The following is a 24,010-nucleotide window of genomic DNA, read 5'->3' on the forward strand; positions in this document are numbered from 1 at the left end:
GAAAGAAGTTATTTACAAACCGCTAAACAAGATCATGCAACAATCTCTTGACACAGGGGTTGTACCAACAGACTGGAAAATTGCAAACGTAATACCGATCCACAAAAAGGGAGACAAAACCAAACCAGGTAACTACAGACCAATAAGCCTGACTTCTATTATATGTAAACTTATGGAAACTATAATAAGATCCAAAATGGAAAATTACCTATATGGTAACAATATCCTGGGAGACAGTCAGCATGGTTTTAGGAAAGGGAGATCATGTCTAACTATCAAGGAAATGCATGCACATGGATTAGGGAGTGGTTAACATGTAGAAAACAGAAAGTACTGATTAGAGGAGAAACCTCAAAATGGAGCGAGGTAACCAGTGGTGTACCACAGGGATCAGTATTAGGTCCTCTGCTATTCCTGATCTACATTAATGATTTAGATTCTGGTATAGTAAGCAAACTTGTTAAATTTGCAGACGACACAAAAATAGGAGGAGTGGCAAACACTTTTGCAGCAGCAAAGGTCATTCAAAATTATCTAGACAGCATTCAGAACTGGGCAGACACATGGCAAATGACATTTAATAGAGAAAAGTGTAAGGTACTGCAAGCAGGCATTAAAAATGTCCATTATAAATATCATATGGGAGATACTGAAATTGAAGAAGGAATCTATGAAAAACACCTAGGAGTTTATGTTGACTCAGAAATGTCTTCATCTAGACAATGTGGGGAAGCTATAAAAAAAAGGCCAACAAGATGCTCGGATATATTGTGAGAAGTGTTGAATTTAAATCAAGGGAAGTAATGTTAAAACTTTACAATGCATTAGTAAGACCTCACCTAGCTCACCAATAAGCTACTAACAACCAAACGAGCAAAATGGGCAAAATGGGCTCCTCTCATTTGTAAACTTTCTTATGTTCTTATGTAAAAATGGTAGCTCGAATTTATGGGCGTGTATTGAAGAGGGAGGAAGTAGTCAAAAAAATATCACGGCACATGCAAATTTTGTGTGAGCATGCGCACTTTGTGTAGGTAGCTCATCCTGAGCAGTAGCTCAGATTGTCATAACAGCGCCCCACCTTTTTTGTTTGTTTGTTTGTTTACATCGAGTACACAGAGGGGCATACTTACAAAGCATTTTGAAAACGGATTCGCTGGTAGGATGCAACCAACAAATCAGATGCTGGTTAACACAAGCAGTAAAAGAAGAGCACTCCCACTACTTGTCTTGCAGAAATACTTGGTGCTTTCACAGAGATCTGTTTGCGCAGATTATGTGCAGATTCAGAATTTGACCTATTCAGCCAATGTTCACATCAAAATGTATGTAAAATATAAGCTAAAACATTGGTGGAGCAGGGCCCACGCGTCTGAATATTGGTGGAGCATGGGCACCACGGCCTATATAACTCGCCACCTATGGTTACAACTCTCCTATTTCTTATGTATATATGTATTTCTGACTATGTATGATTTTAAAGCATATCTGTATGGTCTATAATTAGAGCTTCTGATTTTCGGTTTTAACCGGTAAAACCCGATAAAACACCCCCAATACAAAAAAAAATGAAATCGGTGGTTAGCCAATAAACACCGGAAAGCACCGGAAAAACAGTGGAAATGGTTTATCAATTCACATTGACTTTACCCTATTCCCATTAAAAAATAAACCCCACTAAAAAAATAATTGAGAGGAACGGTAGTTCCTCATACAAGTTAGAAAAACTTGTTTGAAACTACCGAGAGATTCTATACAGCTCAAAGAGTTTAACTGTTTTTACCATGTTGCAGCGGCAAAACTAAATCACGTAGAATTACCATCTGTACCAGTATCAAAAGTCTGAAACTTTCTTACCTCAAATGTGAAAAACCGTACATACCTCTTATACACAATGAGATATAAGTCGTCAAACTAAGGTAAAATTGTTATTTTCCTTCTTCTTCCGTCTACTTTTTAAGGGTGTGTAGCGACTATTCAAACAGAAAAGCTAAATAACTCAACTGGACATCTACCAATCATGTGATTCCACATGTTGGTCAACGTCAAAACATACCAGGGAGTGCAAGCAGTTTGATATCCACACCATTTATATTAAACAAGTTATTTATGTTTTAAAACAGCACATATCGCAGGAAAAATAATAATAATAATAAAAATACCGTGGTTTGAACTTGCAACATGCCATGCTTAAAGAGCACACGACCTTAGCCCACTGCACCACTGCACAGTTGTTGAAATGCATTCATTTTTTAAGCTTACATCCAAGCCTGACCATCTTCGATTTCCTGTCTGAAAATTTCTAGTTTCCTGTTTGTTAGGGTAGATACCATATAATGGAATTGCACACAAGAGTGGCATGTAGGAATTATTTATTTGGTAGAAATAAATAAATGATTTAAATAAATGCATAGAGGAATAAATACATTTAGAAATAAATATTTTTAAATAAATAAATGTAGAAATGAATACATCTTTATATTATAAATGTATAAATAAATTAATAAATAGCAAGCTAGAAAACTACATGTCATATTAATTGATTTGGCTGATGCGTTTATGCACAGCAATTGACATTTACATACCTATATAAAAAGTACAAGTTTCATGTAAAAAAAAAAATGCAAGTTGCCTAAAATTAATAGCGCATCAAAGAAAGTCACCGAGGTTGAAACATTTAATGGTAGCACTGAATCAACATTTACGTAGTAACGTTTAAAACAATCTTTGAAATTGTAACAAACAAGGGTCATTTAAATATGTTGGCTGAAAAAAAAGTAACAAGCAGACAAAACTGATTAAAACTAAACAAGTTTGAATGACAAATTTGGCAACATTGTCGAGTTTTGTAAACATTTAAAACTTGTATACAGTAATTAAACGGACTGTGTTGTATAGCGTTATGCTGACTTTGAAAAACAAAATGTTAAAAACATGATTTTAATGCAAGTGACAAAACCGTTTTTCTTTACACACACTAAATTATATCTGACGCGCACACAAGCATGCTCACACACGCGCGGGCGCACGCACACACACTTACACACGCACACGCACACACACGCGCGCACACAGACAGACAGACACACACGCACGCACACGCACACGCACACGCACACGCACACATAAATTATCTGGCTCGTGAGCAGAAAAGTAATTATTTGTTAAAGGCCAGCATGGGCAGCAGTGTGGAGTAGTGGTTAAGGCTCTGGACTCTTAACCGGAGGGTCGTGGGTTCAATCCCAGGTGGGGGACACTGTTGCTGTACTAAAATAAATAATAATAATAATTGTGCATCTTGTTGCAGTTTCAACACTCGTGCTTTGTCTTTGATATGTAAAAACCTGCATATGCAGAAACTGCTCGTGCTGCGTCCACAGCGTTTGGTGGAATTGACAAAAAACAGCGTGCAATTTTTGCCATGTTTCGGAATCTGATTTCATACCTCAGCCAGAAATCACCAATATTTATATTTTTCATGGTAGGCAGTCAAATACGTGAAATCGTGAATTTTCCGTGGCCTTACACAACGAGACACTAGTTATCCATCGCTTGCAGCATCTGTGGAGTAGCGGTTAGAGCACTTTGTTCTTGACTGGGTTCAATCACATGTGGGGACACATTGCTGCTTTATCTAGATTGGTCCAGTAAAAAACCCGACTGTATAAATGGGTAATTGTATGTCACAATTGTAAGTTGGCCTGGATAAGTGTGTCTACAAAAATAATAATAATATAATAATAATAATAATATGCGTGTTTGGTTGGTACTTGGATGGGAGACTGTCTGGCAATACCAGATACTTCAAACTTTTTACTTGTTTTACTTGTATTATTAACAAATAGTAGATTAAACACCAAAAATGAGCTGATTTACTTTTAATTTATTGAAATGGACCTCAAAGGGTATTAATCGCTATTGAAATAATTGCATAAGAGAAGTTATAAATATATTTATTTCACTCCTCCACCCGCTGTTTTAATTGCATTTGGATCAGTCCAGACACCACCTGATAAGTGAGCGCAACAAACTTAAAAAATACATTGAACATTAATACATTTTAAAAACAAAACATCAAAGTCACAGCATGCATTATATTCGGGCCGGGACATTTAAATTTGATGAGAATAAGCAGAGTGTGACATTAACAGAAGTGACATTAAATTTGACTGAGTTATGGCTACGTCTGTCTTCTTTTCATACATTTACACTGTAAAACATGAGGCTGAAGTTGGCTTATTCGCCAGCTTCTTATTCGCAAGCTTTTAAGTGCATAAATGTATAAATAAGTAGCCTTGCATTTAATAGGTTAAATCACTTTGGGCTGCTGATTTCTCTGCCGGTACCTGACAAGGGGCAACCCCTCTGCAAGCCCCACTTGTAGTTACCCCGGCCCAACGTGGTTTACTGGAGAAGAAAAACGGGTAAATCTGCCACATATGCCAATTGCTCAGCTTCTGATTCGCTATTTATGTATCTATGTTGAATAAGTAGCTTTGCATTTAACAGGTTAAATCACGTTGGGCCGCTAATTTCTCTGCCGGTCCCTGACAAGGGGCAACCCCTCTGCAAGCCCCACTTGTATTTAGCCCGGCTCAACTTGGTTTACTTGGGAAGAACAGTGGGTAAATATGCCACATATGCCAATTACTCAGCTTCTGATTCGCTCTTTATGTATCTACGATGAATAAGTAGCTTTGCATTTAACGGGTTAAATCACGTCGGACCGCTGATTTCTCTGCAGGTACCTGACGAGGGGCACCCCCTCTGTAAGCTACACCTGTATTTAGCCCGGCCCAATGTGACTTACTGGGGTAGAACAGCAGGCAATCATGCCATATATGCCAATCGCTCTGCTTCCTGTTCACTCTTTATGTATCTATGTTGAATAAATACAGAAATCGGCGGCACAAAGTCATTTAACCCTTTAAATGCAAGGCTTTTTCCAGCGAAGGAGCTGTGCAATTGGCATATGTGGCATGTTTGCCCTCTGTTCTTCCGCAGTAAACCACGTTGGGCCGGGGTAACTACAAGTGGGGCTTGCAGAGGGTTGCCCCTTGTCAGGTACCGGCAGAGAAATCAGCGGCCCAACGTGATTTAACCCATTAAATGCAAGGCTACTTATTCAGCGTAGACAAATACATTTATGCACTAAAAGCCAGCAAATAATAAGCTGAGCGAATGAGAAGCTAGCGAATAAGAAGCTGGCAAATAAGAAGCTGGTGAATAAGAAGCCAACTTCAGCCTCGTCTCTAAAACCACAGACGTGTGAAACGTTTGTATGTAAATGGAATGTGTGTATAGTAAAAAAAAGTGCTCTATTCCTAAACAGCAGTGTTATACCTCATTATACCTGGACTCTTGACCGGAGGGTTGTGGGTTCAAACCCGGGTGAGGGACACTGCTGTTGTACCCTTGAGCAAGGTATTTTACCTACCTACAGTAGCAAATGTAGGCAATGCAAAATTTCTCCAATCATGAAACGTGAACTTATTCAATCAGCACGGAGACTGATTGCAGTCCAACTTATGCTTTGGGAAACCAAACCAAACGGGACCGTGTCACAAAGACGGCCGGAGTGGGTGGCGTCAGACCAGATCCAGGAAATAAACAACAGAGACTTGGGGTTTTGGTGATCGCGCTCAGCATTTAGTAATTAACAGACAGAAAATAAAAAGGTTGTAACACAGGACACGGCACTTGAGCCAAAATAAATAGACGAACAAAACGTTTCTTTTCCTTTCTCCTCTCCACACCCATTCTCCACTCACCGAACACACAACCCCGAGTGAATGAAATGTGCACCTATATATACTGTTGTGCTGGGATTCAATTACTAATTAATTATTCACTTGAATCCCAGCACGTGAATTAATTATGTGCAACCTCGTGCTCACATATTATATACTTTAAATGCACGTGAAGTGATGTGCAATCCCGTGCCTAAATACAATTATACATTTTTAAATACACGTGAAACACAGACCCGTTTATATCCCGTGTACCATTGACTATACACCAACATTTACACACAACACGTAACATACACAGAAATGCACACAGGGGCGGAGCACATTGCCACAGACCGTTACAAAGTGACACAAAGTTTACTGCTGTGCAGAAGAGCACAATTACTGTGGACAACAGGAATTACCAATTAGATTCCATTATCATACACCAAGGACAGGATGTTACTTCAGGACTCTATGTGTCTGTTCTTGCTGTGGGTGCTACTGGAAAATGGTGCCTGCAAATGATGCACTTATTGAAGTCAAACCATGGTCAAGAAATGCAAACAAAATGTATATGACCTTTTATGAAGAGATCTAATACTTTACAAATGCTTTAGCCTAAGTTCATAAGACCACTATATCAAGGAGAATAATGTTTTTTTCCAGCAATAAAATGTGTTAGTATACTACCCTTTAGTACGGACATGCATATGTACCTTTTGAACCATTTATAACATTGTAGTTTTGTACCTACGTAAATATCAATATATCAATACATACCAAAATAGACATATTGTTTTCACCTCTCATGCAACTATAAGAATATAATGTTTACACTTTCAATACTGTCCAAAAGTAAAAAAAGAAGTGATATCTATAACAAAAACATTGTCAATGTAAAAAAACAAGAGGAAAACGCATCAGTCGTTTAAAGGGGTGATATCAAACACAAAAGCCCAAGTTAGGAGAAGCAATTAGGCCAATCTTGTCAAGCATCAAGCAAATAGGCACAATTGGAAAGGTGCTGGGGCCCAAGATTCACACAATTCTTGCTTCTAACTTGGCGCCTTTTTTTGATTGCTTCACTCCACTTTATCGCTCCACTTGAAATGCTCTTTGTATGACTTGAAGTGACTGAGACACACACTCACACTGAGACACACTCACACACTGAGACACACACACACACACTGAGGTACACACACACTGAGACACACACACACACACACTGAGGCACACACACATAAACTGACACACATACACTGAGACACACACACTCTGAGACACACACACTGACACATAAACACCGAGACACATACACTGAGAAACACACACTACAACACACACAGTCTCAGTGTGTGTGAGTGTGTCTCAGTGTGTGAGTGTGTGTCTCAGTCACTTCAAGTCATACAAAGAGCATTTCAAGTGGTTTGAACTTGCAACATGACGTTCTTGAAGAGCACACGACCTTAGCCCGCTGCGCCACTGAGCATTTCAAGTGGAGCGATAAAGTGGAGTGAAGCGATCAAAAAAAGGCGCCAAGTTAGAAGCAAGAATTGTGTGAATCTTGGGCCCCAGCACCTTTCCAATTGTGCCTATTTGCTTGATGCTTGACAAGATTGGCCTAATTGCTTCTCCTAACTTGGGCTTTTGTGTTTGATATCACCCCTTTAAACGGCTGATGCGTTTTTCTAACTTGTTTTTTTACATAGATTTTTTTACATTGTTATAGATAATAAATACATTTCCCAGTGCTGGGCAATGTCCCGCCTTCCTGACTTGCATCTATCATTGATTCGTTCTTAATACTTTAAACCCACCCCAACTACTGAGTGACAGCACATTCCTACATTTCTATTGGAGACTCTGCTTGTGAGATTTAAAACGAGATTACATTCAGGATGGAGGCTTGTTGGCGGGATTTCAAGCTGTATTACAGTTAAAATACGGAGGATTTAAAACAGAATTGTGGTGTACAAAAATGCCTACACACAAAAAACCCAGAAGAATGTGCCCGTGACCATAGGGATTTCATTGTGGAAGACAGGACTTGAAAGAAGGTACAACTTAAGTGTGCAAGTACTGTCGAGTTACTATACATATTTTGACAGATAAAAACCCCCCACTAATTTCATACAGTATATCAAAAACGAAAACCCAGAAAAAAACGATTTACATAAAATAAAAATAGCTAAAAAATAAGCACCAAAAAATACAATAAAACCCGAAAAACAAAGCCCTATCAATAATATAGCTACATTATTCAGATGTGCCTACAACCAGCTGTACTGTATTTGCTCTAGCTACAAACTAATTGCATCATCTGTCCCTCTGTCTTTTTTTTTAAATTTTTTTTTTAACTGTTTTCTTTCAAACGCGAATTTAACAATACTGCCTGAACCAGTATTGTTAAATACCAGAATGCCATATTACAAAACATTCTTTTAGGCATTACTAAAATAATGGTGGATGATGAGCCCTCATTGTATTACATGTTTATGAGACTTTTTCTTTAGTGTGCCTTGGAATATCGTTCAATCTTTTCTTAATCTCCTCCACCGTTCTTATAATAATGCCTACACTCTAGAAGTAAAGGCTCTTGTTAGAACCTTGCTTTGCCACTGTGGGGAGACCTTTTTAGGTGGAAATGCTGGCGAGCAAGGTGAACGCTCGCAGTTCCAGTGCATTTATATGTTAACCTTTAGGTGTAATTCAGTGGACGCTGTAGAGGGTGCTCCCTCGCTGAGTTTCCAGTTTTTATGTTTGTATTCGGCTTCTCTAGCCTCCCTGGCATCTCTCAGTGGGGGCGGGATTAGTCACGCAAATTATTTCCAGGTGAGGGGGGGGGGGGTTGAGTTTCAATCAAGTTCCAGTCTCTCTGCCAATAGCTCGCACCGCTCTGTTTGGTCAGGTAAAAAAAAAAGGGCGTGACCAGAGCAGTATGGGCAATCCCATTAGGTAGCTTGCATGTCAATCTCTCCTTCTTTTTTTATTTATACACCCAGCACTGTTTCCGCCCTTTGTCTGTGTTTGTTTATTGGATGCGTCTCAGACTTGGCGTGGTATACCTTGGTAGTTCGTTTTACGTTATCCAAATCTTTTTTGCAACTTGTTCGTTTAAACCTTTGTTTTTGATCCCATGTTTATTATTTCAAAAAAATATATCTTGTTTGATGGTGAGAGCTGTTTAAGCTCGGGAGTCCAGGAGGACCCGCTAGCATGGCGACCAATTTCGAGTTTTCCTCGGAGGAAAGCGATGAATTCCCACCTGGGCAAGTACAGAGGTCAGTCCGCCCCTCCCTCCTCCACCGTCTTCAGCCTTCGCCTGAGCGCTCTCCCGAGCAGAGCCCTGCCGTACAGTGCACAAGGCAGGCAGTCACGCAGCCCCAGATCAGGACTCTCTTTTACAAAGACTGGACCCAGCCTAGGCTGCTCAAGGTGCTTTTTGATCAGGCTATTCCCATTCCTACCAGAGCCGATCGGGAGGAACTGTTTCGGTTGTACTGCAGTACTGCGTCAGTCACTCATGTTTTCCCACCAGTCAAAAGGAAGAGAAATGCTTCTCAGAGCTGACACCCTGGCCTCCCGATTGCAGAGCCGATCCCTCCTCAGCTTCAGGCCCTTGACCTGCCTGCTTCTTCGGACCCACCTCGCCAGGTTAGACATCAAAGCCAGACCAATGCCTCTGTTTCTCCTGCTCACAGCACGCACCTTCCCCCTCAAGCAGCGTCTGACCCAGACACCTTCAGGATCTCTATTATGCAGGACATGAAGGCCCTTCTACAGCCTATCACCAACTCCATTAGGGACATGAATGCCCATCTCGGTTCCTTGGAGGCCTGCTCTTCACCAGCCCCTCTTCCCGTCCTTACAACTTCCTCCTCCATCATCGAGGTCATCGATCCTACTCCTTCCTTCACCCTGTCTTCTGCTGCTCCTGTCGACCCACAACAGTTGTTCGGATCCAGGCGCATCACCGTTTCTCCTACCTTACGCAAACAGATTATTGAAGGTAAGGATGTTAATCTTGTCCTCGTTCTTATAGCCACTTCTGAATTAATTGATCAACGTACAGTCAGCTGTGGTGATGTATCAGTGACACTCAAATCTACTGATCCACGTTTGCTAAAAACTTAACTATTGGGGAATTTGTGTTGGCTTTTTCAGCCTACAGAGACGTACTATGTAGCGCCTTTCCTCACCGCCGAGAGGAGTTGGATCATTATCTGGCATACAAATTGAGCTGGCTGTCCGTTACGGTGGTACAATGTTCTATCAATATCACAAGAGTTTCTCTGCAAAAGCTGCTGCTGTCCTGGGAACAGAGAACATCGTTGTCAACTGGGCAAAACCAGACATAGGTCTGTTTCACAGGATTTTTGGGGGATTGAGAGCCTATGCTTGTGGGGTTTGTGCATCAACAAGTCATGCTACCCACCTTTGTCCGAAAGCTGCGGCCGCCGGAACTGCTATTTCATCACGGTTTCCTAGGACCTCTTCCAGCTTCAGTCGGGCTTTAATGTCTGCCCGTCCTATCCATGGTTCAGCCCCTCCAGACACCTCTTCATCTTTAGACAGGCTTGGTCGCCCTATCAGATTCACAGGGGGCCGTCAAATCTGTAATAATTTCAGTGACTCCATATGCAATAACAATTCCTGCCGTTTCCTTCACACTTGTTCTTTTTGCGGTGGTGCGCACTCGAAATCTATCTGCCCTTCAAAGCACGGCAAATGACATTCAGCCCTGACTGTCTCATCTCCTGTGAACGTCCCTGCCTTAACCGAAGCACTCAGCCTACACCTTGATCACCAATTCGTGACATGTCTCATCAATGGCCTCCTTCACGGCTTCTCCACCGGGTTATCTAGTCTCCCTTCTTCTTCTCTCTCCTGCCTCAACCTCCGTTCAGCTATTTCAGACCCAGAAGCGGTCACCTCTCTTATTAAAGCCGAAATGGAAAAATGATTTATGGTTGGCCCATTCCCGGCCCCGCCATTCCCAGTCTTTAGGATTAATCCAATTGGCATCTCCACTAGGAAAATATTTGGAAAGAAACATCTAATCATAGACCTCTCCGCTCCCACAGGACAACCCACCAGCAGTATCAATTCTCTAATTCCGCTGAATCAATTCTCTCTTCATTATGTCACACTCACAGATGCTATCAAGTTCATCAAGATCGCTGGTCACGGAGCCTGGCTTTCGAAGGCGGACATTACAGATGCCTTCAAAGTTATGCCGATTCACCCGTCCCTCCGCCATCTTTTTGGAATTTCATGGCAGGGCTGATTCTTCTTCTCCACTCAGCTCACTTTTGGATGCCACAGCAGCCCAAAAATCTTCGATTCACTTTCCGAAGCATTGTGCTGGATCCTACTTAATTCTTACCATGTCCCATTCCTGCTCCATCTGTTTGACGACTTTCTCCTGATATCTCCCGCTTCTCATCCTCCGGCTCAAAGTATTCACAATCTTAAATCCCTGTTTACTACCCTGGGCGTCACCCTCTCTGCTGAGAAGACTGTCGGCCCCACCACCTGCCTCGAGTTCTTAGGCATTACTCTCGACACTGTCAAGTTCCAGGCCCGCCTTCCTCTATCTAAACTCACTCGGATTCGCCAGCTGATTTCTTCCTTCCAGAGCTCAAGGTCCATTTCAAAGCGTAACCTTCTTTCTCTTCTGGGTCATTTCAATTATGCAATTCGCATCATCCCGCAAGGTCGTACTTTCATCTCCCGTCTGCTCGCACTTTCTACCACTGCAAAGTCTCTCGATGCCTCCATCATCATCCCAGACGAAGCCAGGAAAGACATTGATATGTGGTCCATCCTCCTTAACCACTGGAACGGACTTTCTCTGTTTTACGATGACGCCATATCAGCCCCGGACATGCACCCGTTTACAGACGCCTCTCACACAGGATTTGGAGGATTCTTTGGATCACAATGGTTTTCAAGTCCCTGGACTCAGGAAATTCGTTCCCTGTCTCCTCAATCGTCCCCCCTTCTGGAACTTTATCCTATTGTAGTCGCCACCCTGCTCTGGAGCCATCTATGGCCCAGAAAATCAATTGTATTCTTCAGCGACAACACCTCTACAGTTCATACACTGAACAAAGGGCGCTCATCATCCCCCTTAATCATGCAGTTTCTTCATCGCCTGATCTGGAACTCTGTGTCCAATAACGTCATTATCCAGGCCTGCCACATCCCCGGGTCCCTTAATAACGCAGCTGATGCTTTATCTCGCCTGCAGGTCCCGAAGTTCCACAGCCTAATTCCAGGAGCAGATCCCAACAGCTAGTGCCTTCATTCAGCCAGCTAATATTCAACAACTGCAGCAGTGTGGAGTAGTTGTTAGGGCTCTGGACTCTTGTCTGGAGGGTCGTGGGTTCAATCCCCGGTGGGGGACACTGCTGCTGTACCCTTGAGCAAGGTACTTTACCTAGATTGCTCCAGTAAAAGCCCAACTGTATAAATGGGTAATTGTATGTAAAAATAATGTGATATCTTGTAACAATTGTAAGTCGCCCTGGATAAGGGTGTCTGCTAATAAATAAATAATAATAATAATAATAATAATAATAATAATAATAATAATCTCCACTCTCTCTGGTCTCCTCCAGTCGGCCCGCTGTTTTATGGAGCACGCTCTAGCCCCATCCACACGCTCAACTTACTCTACTGCCTGGTCCTCCTTCACCACCTTCTGCGCCCAGAATCGGATCTCTCACTCCACCTTTAATCTTCAGCACTTGCTGGCCTTTATCACATATCAGACCTGGCTCCTTCCTCTATCAGGAACTACCTATCAGGCATCCAGTATAAATTCCGCCTTCAGTCCATTCCATCTCCCCACTCCTTTAAGAACATAAGAAAGTTTACAAACGAGAGGATGCCATTCGGCCAATCTTGCTCGTTTGGTTGTTTGTAGCTTATTGATCCCAGAATCTCATCAAGCAGCTTCTTGAAGGATCCCAGGGTGTCAGCTTCAACAAGATTACTGGAGAGTTGGTTCCAGATTTCTGACACAACACCAATTGTACTGTGGATCCCTGTTGAAACAGGGCTAGACAGTTGTGGATGGCGGCCACTCTGTCGTCCAACAGGTAGGCTCGCATTTTAAGGGAATCCAGCCGGAGACCCAAATAAAGTTTTTTTTCTTTTTTTTTTTTTTAAACAGAGCGCAGTTGAGCAGCGTTTCAGGCTCAGTCCTCAGAAGCCTAGTTTCCAATTCCAGGGAAGTAGCAAGCTGACTTCCAGCAATAAATTGCAGGGGAAATTGTAGAAAACTCAAAGCGAGAGCTGTTTTACAAGATTCAATCACGCAACTGGAGAGGTTAGTTCAGTGGTGCGCAAACTGGGGGGCCGCGGAGAGTCACTAAGGGGGGCGTGACTATGACTGAAGGGGCAGTTCTGGAAATAAAAAAGCTAAATACATAAATGTTAACAAACACATTCTTAAAAGTCAGAGAGTAAGTGCAGCTCTGCAACATACAATGCCAAATCAAACGCGTCAATGGGCACCCGTCCGCTCCAGCTCATCCAGAACTCCACTGCTCGCATGATGTTCTCTCTGCCTCGCTTCTCCCACACAACTCTACTGCTCCACTCACTCCACTGGCTCCCGATCACCGCTCACATCCAGTTCAAGACTCTTGTACTAGCCTACAGATGCCTTGACCAGACTGCACCCAGCTACCTCCAGACCCTCATCTCTCCCTACAACCCCACTCGACCTCTCTGCTCCTCCTACACTAGAAGACTGGCTCTACCTCCTCTATGCTCCCCTGCCTCCAGAGCCCGCTCCTTCTCCACCCTCACCCCGCAGTGGTGGAATTCCCTCCCTACAGATGTCAGGACTGCCCAGTCCCTGACCACCTTCCGGCGCCTCCTCAAGACTCACCTCTTCAGACAGCACCTGTAGAACTCCTCTTTTCCCTCTGGACACTTATCACTCTTCCTTAAATGCACTTTACTTGCTCTTATCTGCCCCCTATTTTACTGCATTTAATCCTGTACTTTAGAGTACTGTAATATGTCACAAGTGTTATTTAATCTGTAGTATTTTGTATTTAATTATATCCTGATGTAACTATCACTGACACTGTTATCTGTTCCATTATTGAATCATATTTTGTCGTACTTGTACTTGCTAGAACCAAAGTCATTGTATTTTTATCTTACTCTAAATTGTATTATTACTTGTACTGTGATTCTTGAAATGTATTTTTGTTTACAACTGTAAGTTGCCCTGGATAAGGGCGTGTCACAAAGACGGCCGGAGTGGGTGGCGTCAGACCAGAAGCAGGAAGTAAATAAACAGAGAGATGTGGTTTGTTTAAGCTGAGCGCGTGATCGCGCTCAGCATTTAATAATTAACAGCACAGAAAATAAAAGGTTGGAACAGACAAAAATACTGGACACGGCACTACACGCCAAAATAAATAGACAAACAAAACGGACTACACAGACAAACAAACACGGTGAGTGAAAACACTTAACTATTCTTCTTCTTATTATTATTACCTCCGTCTCCAATCCCGTTCTCCACTCACTGAACACCTAACCACGAGTGCATGCTACGTGTCTCTATATATACTATTGTGCTGGGATTCAATTACTAATTAATTATTCACTTGAATCCCAGCACGTGAATTAATTCTGTGCAACCCCGTGCTCACATATTACATTTAACCAGCACGTGAAGTGATTTGTGCTCTCCTCGTGCCTAAATACAAATCTACACTTTAAACACACGTGAAACACAGACCCGTTTATATCCCGTGTACCAATCTATACACCAACATTAACATACGCACGCATACATACATACACATAACACAAATGCACACAGGGGCGGGGCGCTTTGCCACATATACCCCCCCTTGTGCGCAGCACACATGGCCTCAATGGCCACCTCCCCCCTTAAAAATCCAGCAGTCCAGGACAAAGTCTCGGGCTGGGAAGGGAGGCTTCAGTGGGCCCATGGCTGGCCATGCTGTCAGCACCCCTGCCGGTAGTGGCACGGCTGACAGCCTGTTGGTCCCGTCCTGCAGCGAAAAAGCTGCGGGGGCAGGTGGTCCCCCGACCCCCCCCTTCTTCGTAGCCGGCAGCTCCCTCCTGTGGGGCTCCGGCCACAAGAACTCCTGCAGCGAAACTGCTGCTGGGGAAAGTGGTCTCCAGACCTCGTCCCCCTTCTTTGTAGCCGGTAGCTCCCTTTGGTGGGGCTCCGACCACAGTACTGCCGGCAGTGAAGAAGCTGCAGTGGGAGCAGGTCTCCGGACCTCCCCCACGATCTCCGGCAGCGAAACTGCTGCAGTGGGAGCAGGTCTCCGGACCTCCCCCACGATCTCCGGCAGCGAAACTGCTGCAGTGGGAGCAGGTCTCCGGACCTCCCCCACGATCTCCGGCAGCGAAACTGCTGCAGTGGGAGCAGGTCTCCTGACCTCCCCCACTTTCTTCGTGGCCGACAACTCCCCTTGGTGGGGTTCCGGCCACAGTACTTCCTGCTGCGATGCGGAGCAACTAGCAGCCCCAAGCAATGCGGCACGGCTGGCAGCCCCAGGCGAGGGTGAAGCGTGGCAGGGAGTCAGGACCAGCCGGGATGCGGGTGTTGGCCCTCTTCTCGGCCTCTGCGACCAGGCGATTCTTACCCATGCTTCCCTCAGCAGCCTATGCAAGGGCTGCGGAGGGCCGCCAGCTTCACGCCCTGGTCTTTCTGGTGAAGGGAGAGGCAGCTCCTGCTTCTCTCCCCCTGATGGTGATGGAGGCAGAGGCAGCTCCCGCTCCTCTCCTCGTGATGGTGGGGAAAGTGATACCAGCAGGCATTCATCCTCTGCTGGTGGGGGAAGTGATACCAGCAGGCATTCACCCTCTGCTGGTCGACAGGGACCCAGCAGGCATTCACCCTCTGCTGGTGGACATGGCGGAGGCAGAGGCAGCTCCTGCTGCTCTGCTCCTGCCGGTGGAGGTGGCGGAGGCAGAGGCAGCTCCTGCTGCTCTGCTCCTGCCGGTGGAGGTGGCGGAGGCAGAGGCAGCTCCTGCTGCTCTGCTCCTGCCGGTGGAGGTGGCGGAGGCAGAGACAGCTCCGGCTGCTCTGCTCCTGCCGGTGAAGGTGGGAGCAGCGTGTAGTCTCCTGGCGACGGAGGTGGGAGCAGCATGTCGTCTCCCCCTTTTTCAGGGGACTGGTGCTGCTCTGCCTCTCTTGCAGGGGACTGGTGCGGCTCTGCCTCGGAAGGGGAAACCAGCAGGCATTCTTCCTCTGCTGGTGGAGGTGGGACCAGCAGGCATTCTCCCTCTGCTGGCAGCTTGGTTCCTAGGGTTATGGAAGCCCCGACTTTCCTCTCTTTGGGCTGTGGACGCACCGACTCCTCCCTTTTGGGCTGTGGACGCACCGACTCCTCCCTTTTGGGCTGTGGACGCACCGACTCCCCCCTCTTGGGCTGTGGACGTTCGGGCTCCTCCCACTCAGGCGTAGGACGTTCGGGCTCCTCCCACTCAGGCGTAGGACGTTCGGGCTCCTCCCACTCAGGCGTAGGACGTTCGGGCTCCTCCCACTCGGGCGTAGGACGTTCGGGCTCCTCCCACTCGGGCGTAGGACGCTCGGGCTCCTCCCACTCGGGCGTAGGACGCTCGGGCTCCTCCCACTCGGGCGTAGGACGCTCGGGCTCCTCCCACTCGGGCGTAGGACGCTCGGGCTCCTCCCACTCGGGCGTAGGACGCTCGGGCTCCTCCCACTCGGGCGTAGGACGCTCAGGCTCCTCCCACTTGGGCTGTGGACGCTCAGGCTCCTCCCACTTGGGCTGTGGACGCTCAGGCTCCTCCCACTTGGGCTGTGGACGCTCAGGCTCCTCCCACTTGGGCTGTGGACGCTCAGGCTCCTCCCACTTGGGCTGTGGACGCTCAGGCTCCTCCTCATAACTGCGGAAGGGACAGTTGGCGAACAGATGATCCTGGTCGCAGAGGAGGCACCCCGGCGTTGGCTTGTTAGATCGCCGTGGATGTCTGGCCCTTAGGCGGCACTCCTCCTCCCTGTCCTTCACCTCTTTATCCTCCTTCCATCCCATTTTATTTATTTATATATATTTTTTTTTTGTAATCCAACATTTTTTTTTTTTTTTCAAAAAAATGCGGTTCCTGCTCTGGCCTGAGTCCTGGAGGCGCTGTCGATCCCACGCAGGACACCACGTGTCACAAAGACGGCCGGAGTGGGTGGCGTCAGACCAGAAGCAGGAAGTAAATAAACAGAGAGATGTGGTTTGTTTAAGCTGAGCGCGTGATCGCGCTCAGCATTTAATAATTAACAGCACAGAAAATAAAAGGTTGGAACAGACAAAAATACTGGACACGGCACTACACGCCAAAATAAATAGACAAACAAAACGGACTACACAGACAAACAAACACGGTGAGTGAAAACACTTAACTATTCTTCTTCTTATTATTATTACCTCCGTCTCCAATCCCGTTCTCCACTCACTGAACACCTAACCACGAGTGCATGCTACGTGTCTCTATATATACTATTGTGCTGGGATTCAATTACTAATTAATTATTCACTTGAATCCCAGCACGTGAATTAATTCTGTGCAACCCCGTGCTCACATATTACATTTAACCAGCACGTGAAGTGATTTGTGCTCTCCTCGTGCCTAAATACAAATCTACACTTTAAACACACGTGAAACACAGACCCGTTTATATCCCGTGTACCAATCTATACACCAACATTAACATACGCACGCATACATACATACACATAACACAAATGCACACAGGGGCGGGGCGCTTTGCCACATATACCCCCCCTTGTGCGCAGCACACATGGCCTCAATGGCCACCTCCCCCCTTAAAAATCCAGCAGTCCAGGACAAAGTCTCGGGCTGGGAAGGGAGGCTTCAGTGGGCCCATGGCTGGCCATGCTGTCAGCACCCCTGCCGGTAGTGGCACGGCTGACAGCCTGTTGGTCCCGTCCTGCAGCGAAAAAGCTGCGGGGGCAGGTGGTCCCCCGACCCCCCCCTTCTTCGTAGCCGGCAGCTCCCTCCTGTGGGGCTCCGGCCACAAGAACTCCTGCAGCGAAACTGCTGCTGGGGAAAGTGGTCTCCAGACCTCGTCCCCCTTCTTTGTAGCCGGTAGCTCCCTTTGGTGGGGCTCCGACCACAGTACTGCCGGCAGTGAAGAAGCTGCAGTGGGAGCAGGTCTCCGGACCTCCCCCACGATCTCCGGCAGCGAAACTGCTGCAGTGGGAGCAGGTCTCCGGACCTCCCCCACGATCTCCGGCAGCGAAACTGCTGCAGTGGGAGCAGGTCTCCGGACCTCCCCCACGATCTCCGGCAGCGAAACTGCTGCAGTGGGAGCAGGTCTCCTGACCTCCCCCACTTTCTTCGTGGCCGACAACTCCCCTTGGTGGGGTTCCGGCCACAGTACTTCCTGCTGCGATGCGGAGCAACTAGCAGCCCCAAGCAATGCGGCACGGCTGGCAGCCCCAGGCGAGGGTGAAGCGTGGCAGGGAGTCAGGACCAGCCGGGATGCGGGTGTTGGCCCTCTTCTCGGCCTCTGCGACCAGGCGATTCTTACCCATGCTTCCCTCAGCAGCCTATGCAAGGGCTGCGGAGGGCCGCCAGCTTCACGCCCTGGTCTTTCTGGTGAAGGGAGAGGCAGCTCCTGCTTCTCTCCCCCTGATGGTGATGGAGGCAGAGGCAGCTCCCGCTCCTCTCCTCGTGATGGTGGGGAAAGTGATACCAGCAGGCATTCATCCTCTGCTGGTGGGGGAAGTGATACCAGCAGGCATTCACCCTCTGCTGGTCGACAGGGACCCAGCAGGCATTCACCCTCTGCTGGTGGACATGGCGGAGGCAGAGGCAGCTCCTGCTGCTCTGCTCCTGCCGGTGGAGGTGGCGGAGGCAGAGGCAGCTCCTGCTGCTCTGCTCCTGCCGGTGGAGGTGGCGGAGGCAGAGGCAGCTCCTGCTGCTCTGCTCCTGCCGGTGGAGGTGGCGGAGGCAGAGACAGCTCCGGCTGCTCTGCTCCTGCCGGTGAAGGTGGGAGCAGCGTGTAGTCTCCTGGCGACGGAGGTGGGAGCAGCATGTCGTCTCCCCCTTTTTCAGGGGACTGGTGCTGCTCTGCCTCTCTTGCAGGGGACTGGTGCGGCTCTGCCTCGGAAGGGGAAACCAGCAGGCATTCTTCCTCTGCTGGTGGAGGTGGGACCAGCAGGCATTCTCCCTCTGCTGGCAGCTTGGTTCCTAGGGTTATGGAAGCCCCGACTTTCCTCTCTTTGGGCTGTGGACGCACCGACTCCTCCCTTTTGGGCTGTGGACGCACCGACTCCTCCCTTTTGGGCTGTGGACGCACCGACTCCTCCCTTTTGGGCTGTGGACGCACCGACTCCCCCCTCTTGGGCTGTGGACGTTCGGGCTCCTCCCACTCAGGCGTAGGACGTTCGGGCTCCTCCCACTCAGGCGTAGGACGTTCGGGCTCCTCCCACTCAGGCGTAGGACGTTCGGGCTCCTCCCACTCAGGCGTAGGACGTTCGGGCTCCTCCCACTCAGGCGTAGGACGTTCGGGCTCCTCCCACTCGGGCGTAGGACGCTCGGGCTCCTCCCACTCGGGCGTAGGACGCTCGGGCTCCTCCCACTCGGGCGTAGGACGCTCGGGCTCCTCCCACTCGGGCGTAGGACGCTCGGGCTCCTCCCACTCGGGCGTAGGACGCTCGGGCTCCTCCCACTCGGGCGTAGGACGCTCGGGCTCCTCCCACTCGGGCGTAGGACGCTCAGGCTCCTCCCACTTGGGCTGTGGACGCTCAGGCTCCTCCCACTTGGGCTGTGGACGCTCAGGCTCCTCCCACTTGGGCTGTGGACGCTCAGGCTCCTCCCACTTGGGCTGTGGACGCTCAGGCTCCTCCCACTTGGGCTGTGGACGCTCAGGCTCCTCCTCATAACTGCGGAAGGGACAGTTGGCGAACAGATGATCCTGGTCGCAGAGGAGGCACCCCGGCGTTGGCTTGTTAGATCGCCGTGGATGTCTGGCCCTTAGGCGGCACTCCTCCTCCCTGTCCTTCACCTCTTTATCCTCCTTCCATCCCATTTTATTTATTTATATATATTTTTTTTTTGTAATCCAACATTTTTTTTTTTTTTTCAAAAAAATGCGGTTCCTGCTCTGGCCTGAGTCCTGGAGGCGCTGTCGATCCCACGCAGGACACCACGTGTCACAAAGACGGCCGGAGTGGGTGGCGTCAGACCAGAAGCAGGAAGTAAATAAACAGAGAGATGTGGTTTGTTTAAGCTGAGCGCGTGATCGCGCTCAGCATTTAATAATTAACAGCACAGAAAATAAAAGGTTGGAACAGACAAAAACACTGGACACGGCACTACACGCCAAAATAAATAGACAAACAAAACGGACTACACAGACAAACAAACACGGTGAGTGAAAACACTTAACTATTCTTCTTCTTATTATTATTACCTCCGTCTCCAATCCCGTTCTCCACTCACTGAACACCTAACCACGAGTGCATGCTACGTGTCTCTATATATACTATTGTGCTGGGATTCAATTACTAATTAATTATTCACTTGAATCCCAGCACGTGAATTAATTCTGTGCAACCCCGTGCTCACATATTACATTTAACCAGCACGTGAAGTGATTTGTGCTCTCCTCGTGCCTAAATACAAATCTACACTTTAAACACACGTGAAACACAGACCCGTTTATATCCCGTGTACCAATCTATACACCAACATTAACATACGCACGCATACATACATACACATAACACAAATGCACACAGGGGCGGGGCGCTTTGCCACAGGGCGTCTGCTAAGAAATAAATAAATACATAAATAATAATAATAATAATAATAATAATAATAATAATAATAATAATAATAATAATAATAATAATAATGGGCTTGCATGTTAAAAGAGCTATGCACACCGGACGTGAGCAAAAATAATTAACCCTCTATTGCATATTGTAACATAAAGGTAACAAACCAATCTTTGTTGCTTAATTCACATCAAAATGCTTCATTTCTGTAGTTGCATGCTGTTTCTTTTAGGTAACAGTCTAAATAAACCAATGGTAACTTTCCATTTGGTCATATGACTTTCTTATTTTTTATTTTACTTCCAGAATGTGGTACTACTAGGAAGGTTGAAGGCCATCTTTTTGAGTGTTGCATTTGATGCTACTACATTGTTTTTTCTGCTTTTTTCATCAAAAGAAAAATTGGATTCATAATTATTGGTAAGTAAAGGATTATTTTCATACCTAGAACTTATTATTATATTAGTTTTACTATGAATAATTTATGAAAATTGGTATGTATCCAGAAAGTAACATTGTGCAATCTTGATATGGGGAGATACTAGATTTACTGTTGACATAAGGGAATATTTTGTATTAGGAATATTTATTATTACTATATACTATTGCTTTACCTTTATTTTTTTACTATATTATATTATTATGTATTTGGTCTCATTCAAAGGAAACAGCTCCATCAAACAGTACAATCCTAAAAAGCCGAAACGCTGGGGATACAAAATATGTGTTCTCTCAGATACAATGGCGTGGTTTACAACTTTGATATTTACAGTGGTCCAATTCTTCCAGTTGATGGAATGCCTGACATTGGTGCAAGTGGAAACATAGTCCTCAAATTTGTGTCAATTGTACCACAGAACCTTTCCCACAGGATCTACGACTACAATTGATTTTGTAGTGTAGATTTGCAAGTGGCACTCGAGAAAAGAAAAATTCAGTGTGGGGACTGTCTGATCTAATCGCTTGGGTGGATGTCCATTCATGTCAAAAGGTGAGATGAAGAAAAAAGGGAGGGGAACCTTACAAGAGAAAGAAGCAACTGTCAATGTGTGGCAATGTGCCCCGCCCCTGTGTGCATATTATGTGTTGTATGTGTTGCGTGCGTGTGTAAATGTTGGTGTATAGTCATTGGTACACGGGATATAAACGGGTCTGTGTTTCACGTGTATTTAAAAATGTAGATTTGTATTTAGGCACGAGGAGGGCACAAATCACTTCACGTGCTGGTTAAATGTAATATGTGAGCACTGGGTTGCATGTAATTCATTCATGTGCTGGGATTCAAGTGAATAATTAATTAGTAATTGAATCCCAGCACAACAGTATATATAGACACATTTTCTTTCACTCAGGGTTGGGTGTTCGAGAGTGGAGAACGGGTGAGAAAGAGAAGGAGAAAGTAAAGTAAAGTGAAGGAAAATAATTATAAGTGTTTGTACTCACCGTGTTTGTTTGTCTCTCCGTGTACCATTTGTTAAGTGTTTAGTCCATTTTGTTCGTCTATTTATTTTGGCCTCAAGTGCCGTGTCCTGTTTTGTGTTACAACCTTTTTATTTTCTGTTCTGTGTTAATTATTAAATGCTGAGCGCGATCACACGCTCAGCTTCACCAAAACTCCAAGTCTTTGTTTATTTATTTCCTGCTTCTGGTCTGACGCCACCCACTCCGGCCGTCTTTGTGACACAATGGCTTAAACCTCAGGGCATTAAAATGGTATGACAACCGTGCAGTGACGGTATGTTTGCTGCTGCCAACCCAACGCCTACTGTTGATAGATGGGATAGTAAGAAGGAAGTTGTTCAAGTGACCTGCCCTAGTGGTTGTAATGATATGCAGTTGCATATCATGACCACAAGGTGTCAGTACTAGATTTGAGAGTAAGTTATGAGGTAGTTTTCCAGGATACAGGAAGTTTTTGATGGGAACTTAAAAAAGCATATCAATAAAGGACTAGCACAAGCTAGCTGTTCATTAATAACCATTAGATTTCATTATTGAAACATTAGTGAACATAACATGGTACCAGAAGTAGTCTTTATACATTGGTCATGGATACTTTGAAGCCGCCTGAATGATTGAAACTTACGGGAAATGTCGACAGTAATTGGAGAGCTTTCAAGCAGCATTTTATGCTGTACATTTCGGCTATCGGATTGGAGTCGAAACCTGACGCGAGAAAAATAGCGTTGCTGCTAACTATAGCAGGTTCACAAGCCATCGAAGTGTATAATACATTTGTATTTGCAAATGAGGACGACAGAAACACACTCAAAGAGGTGCTCGCCCAAAAAAAACGAAACCTACGAGAGGTATGTGTTCCGCTCTCGAATGCAGCAACAAGGAGAAACATTTGATAGCTTCTTAACTGAGCTTAAGCTAAAGGCTCGAAGTTGTAATTTTTCGGATTTGCAATCATCAATGATTCGTGATCAGATTGTTTTTGGTGTTTATGAAAAGAAAGTCAGAGAACGGCTTACCTTAGAAGATGCTGTCAAAATATGCCATGCCAGTGATCTAGCTCAGCAGCACGCTAAGACTTTCAGTGGAAACACGAGTGTCACAGTAATGAGTGACAGCGCAGAGGTCGGCGCTGTGTCAGGCCCAGACAGAACACGTCGGCAATTAAGCAACACCAAACCGACTGAGAAAAGCACGTTTAACTGCAAACGATGTGGATCACAGCATCAGCCAAGGCAATGCCCAGCTTTTGGTAAGCAATGCACAAGGTGCAAAGGAAAAAATCACTTTGCCAAACAATGCTTTTCAAAAGGCAAACATAAGAAAGGGCAGACTGTGCATGTAGTCGATGATACAGATTTGAGTGACACGTTTTTTGTGGGTATGGTAACATGTGACACTCTACCAGACAATGCACAGCCTTCAGTAATGCAAAGCACTGAACAGACACATGTTAATACAGTTATGGAGGACAAATGGATTGTACCGCTGCAGATCAATGGAGCGTTAATTCCACTCAAAATGGACACTGGCGCAAAAACAAACTTAATTAGTGTGAGTGACATCAGTGCAATGAAAGAAAAGCCAGTCATTCACAAAAAGGCAGTCTTACTGAAAGCATACAGTGCCTTGCGAAAGTATTCGGCCCCCTTGAACTTTGCGACCTTTTGCCACATTTCAGGCTTCAAACATAAAGATATGAAACTGTAATTTTTTGTGAAGAATCAACAACAAGTGGGACACAATCATGAAGTGGAACGAAATTTATTGGATATTTCAAACTTTTTTAACAAATAAAAAACTGAAAAATTGGGCGTGCAAAATTATTCAGCCCCTTTACTTTCAGTGCAGCAAACTCTCTCCAGAAGTTCAGTGAGGATCTCTGAATGATCCAATGTTGACCTAAATGACTAATGATGATAAATAGAATCCACCTGTGTGTAATCAAGTCTCCGTATAAATGCACCTGCACTGTGATAGTCTCAG

This window comes from Acipenser ruthenus, chromosome 17, assembly GCF_902713425.1.
Source record: "Acipenser ruthenus chromosome 17, fAciRut3.2 maternal haplotype, whole genome shotgun sequence".
Classification (NCBI taxonomy): domain Eukaryota; kingdom Metazoa; phylum Chordata; class Actinopteri; order Acipenseriformes; family Acipenseridae; genus Acipenser; species Acipenser ruthenus.